The sequence below is a fragment of the Malaclemys terrapin genome, chromosome 14, assembly GCF_027887155.1.
Source record: "Malaclemys terrapin pileata isolate rMalTer1 chromosome 14, rMalTer1.hap1, whole genome shotgun sequence".
NCBI lineage: Eukaryota > Metazoa > Chordata > Testudines > Emydidae > Malaclemys > Malaclemys terrapin.
Window position 1 is genome coordinate 36803868 of NC_071518.1, and position 3399 is coordinate 36807266.

The 3399-nt window shown below is 44.9% G+C and overlaps 1 long non-coding RNA gene across 1 annotated transcript; it reads right to left on the reverse strand.

The window, feature by feature from the left end:
* Positions 1–419: 419 nt before the first annotated feature.
* On the reverse strand, positions 420–1691 carry LOC128849010 (uncharacterized). The gene is made up of 3 exons (XR_008447146.1): positions 1333–1691; positions 1024–1176; positions 420–803 (listed from the first exon to the last, which is right to left on the reverse strand). It is a non-coding gene; the product is annotated as an uncharacterized LOC128849010 (long non-coding RNA).
* Positions 1692–3399: the final 1708 nt, after the last annotated feature.

Genomic DNA, 3399 nt, shown 5'->3' on the forward strand with positions numbered 1-3399 from the left:
GTGGCTTGGCCAGAGGGGCTCTTACCACCAGAGCAGCCGGGCAGAGTGCTTGGATGTGGCCGACCAAAGGCCTTGCCCTGGCCCCTCCGGGCATCCTGAGAGAGGAACATGGTAACAGTGCCGCTGTGCTTCCTGCTTTCCCCTCGACCGGTGCACCTGGCCATTTCCCCTCCCCGTCGCTGGGGGGCCGCGCACACAGCTTTTCCCTCTCTGGGATGGTGGGCTGTTCTCCCCGTGCTGGGGCCCTGCTGGGGTGGCAGAGCGACATGGGGCCATGCTGGCACTGGGGGGGGAGCAGTTCACCTGGGAGGGACTCTGCCCTGCTGCATGGCTGGGAGCATGGGCATGGCAGAGGAGCACAGGACAGGTTTATAGAAAAGGCAAAAGACGAAGGGAGACATGTTCTCTTACGGATTTTATTGTCTGTCTGTTTCTAAATGGCCCAAAGGGCTGGTCCCTGCTCGATGCCCCAGAGGAAGGCGAAAAACCTCCAGGGTCTCTGGCCAATCTGCCCTGGAGGAAAATTCCTTCCTGACCCCAAACATGGCGATCAGTTTCACCCTGTGCATGCGAGCCAGGACCACAGTGGGGAAAGGACCCACTGGTCACTATGATTACACACCGTACCCCAGGCTCCTCCAGGGTATTGTCTGTGTCCCAGCACTAACCAGCCTCCAGTGGTTTTTCTTTGCTTACATCCCAGCAGATGGGACAAGCGGCTCCCCTTAGCCCAAGAGGTGACCCCAGGCAACTTTTGAACATTGTTTCATGAATACTGTCCATGCTGGCTGTGTTTCCTTCATCTGAAAGTAAAACCAAAGCCACTGATGTCACTCAGAAGTGACAAGCAGGTTCATCACCTCCTGAAAGATGAATCTTCTGACATCTGCCATCCCACTCAGCTCCTCTTAGATCTTGAGATGTGTGGTCAGCTGTAACAAACCCTTTGACACAACATAAGTTAGCAATTTTGTGGCGCTCAGGGTATGCTCATTTGTTAGACTTAAGAAATGCTTCTCTTACCTCTCCTTTGAGCCAATTCTGTTGCTTTATTGAATGAAGGGTCTTTTTCATGGTTTCATATTTTGAGATCCAATTGTCCTTTCAAGTGTTGGATCTGTTCAGCTCCATTCGTATTCCCTTCTACTCCAGTACTGAGCCTCTGTAACTCTTCTTCTGAAAAGACACATCAGCTCACAAACTAGTTCCTGGAAATCACAGCCGTGGCTGTAGAGATCAGCATTTGCTTATTATCAGATTTACAGGCCCACAAATGTACATGATGCATCATGATCTGTTCCATTTGGCAATAAGAGAATCCGAAACGCTCACCTCCTAGTCAGTGATGGGCTGCTGCATTGTGGGTTTGTAACTTGATAAGTGATTATCTTCCCATTCTAGTTAAGGAAGGCAACTTTGTTTTCTCTGCAGATCTGGCAACATGTGTTCCTTTCCTAAGACATATGACTGCTTATAGTCCTCAATCCCTAGGAGATCAGATCAGCTGCATTTCTTTCACCTGAAAGGAAACCAGATCCATCAATTTCTCCATTAGGAGGGGAGTCCCTTACCTCATGGCAGCAGTGCTGAGTTTAGCTTGTTTCCTTTCTGTAGATATCACAGAGCTTCTAGGAACTTCCCGAAGTTGTCACACCCTCAACATTCAAATCAGCTGCATTTCTCTCATCTGAAAGTATAAGAGGATCTATTCATTTCCACTTGAATGTTAAAGAAACGTGCTTTTTTCCTTACTAACAGACATGACTGGTTCAGCAAGTTGCATTTGCATTCATCCCTTCTAGAACAAAACAGCCCTCTGGTTTCCTTCCATCTGGAGATAAGATGTGACCTGTTAATTTGCGCTGTAAGTGTTGCTTTAGCACAAGATTCATTTGACAACCAAGGAAACTTAAATGCTTACCTCCATGTCTGTAATGTTCTCCTGACTTACTTCAGATTCAGATTTGTTACTAGCTGAACTATTTGATGTGACTAGTTTTTTTGTTTTGTTTCTCCTTGAAATAACAGCATCTTGTCACTGGAGTCCTCAATGGATTGAGCAGCTGGCAAGTCCAAGTTGCTTTGTCTTGCATCTGCTTTTCATATTCTCCACATGACAAGTAAGGTCCACCACAGATCTTCTCCCTGAAGTAAAATCCACACCACTTGATATACCAGTCTCCAAACATCCATGAGTTTTTCTTACCTCCTTGCGCGGGACAACCACTTACCCTCACTTCTCCCTGGTAGGAATGACCACCTAGTCTGTTCATATCTCATATTAGAAAAACCTGCAATGAATGTTTCACAGAATTATTTATTATTACTCATTACCAGCTATGAAGAGTCATCAATGGAGAAGGTTCCTTAGTATCCAGATCATTAAGCTTCTAGAGACCTTTCAATGCTCACCTACTTGTCAGCAACGTTCTACCGCAAGACTTTGATTCCTAGAGGTACAGCCAGCTACCCTGCCTAAAACTTGAAGCATATAAATGGCTGCTTCCCTTTTTCTGAACTAGAAGTAAAAGATGCTTTTCTTCCCTGTGGCCAGGTCTTACCTGGCTGACTTTTTTCTTAAATTCATCATCCTCCCTTTAATTGGAAGACCTTCATTTCACCTGAAAATAGAAAGAGAGCCTTTAATTCCTGCCCCCATGCTGTGAGGAGGTGCCTTCCTTACCTCTTGATAGAAATGATCAGTTCCACTTATTTCTTGACATTTGATAAATAAGCAACAATGATCACTTCTGTACAAACAGAATCAGTTGGACAATTTATCTCTGCAAATGCGAGAGCAGGTGAAATGCTCCTCTTCACACTCTGGTTAGTTGCACTTTTCCTTTGTTACATCCTTTAGGAAAAACCAACCATTATCCAGGAAGGAAAAAGGAGCAAAGATCATCATCATTGCTTAGAATTACTGACTACTTCCATCTGAACCAGTAGCTCCCATTTTTATTGCTTTCTTCAGTAAAGCAACTTCTTGTGCTCTTTAGAGATGAAGATTTCATCAGTTACATTTCCTCCACCTGAAAGTATGAGCAGAATCATTTACTATTATGGGAATGGCGTATTGCATTTCTTACCTCCTTAAAAGGATGAATCCGCTAATTCCTGGATTGAGCAACTGGCAAGTCCATGTTGCTTTGTCTTGCATCTGCTTTTCATACTCTCCTCTTGACAAGTCAAGTCCACCACAGTTCTTCTCCCAGAAAGTGAAATCCACACCACTTGGTATACACAGGGATGTTTGGAGACTGGTATTTCTTACCTCCTTGCCCGGAACAACCACTTACCCTCACTTCTCCCTGGTAGGAATGACCACCTGGTCTGTTCATATCTCATATTAGAAAAACCTGCAATGAATGTTTGACAGAATTGTTTATTATTAGACAT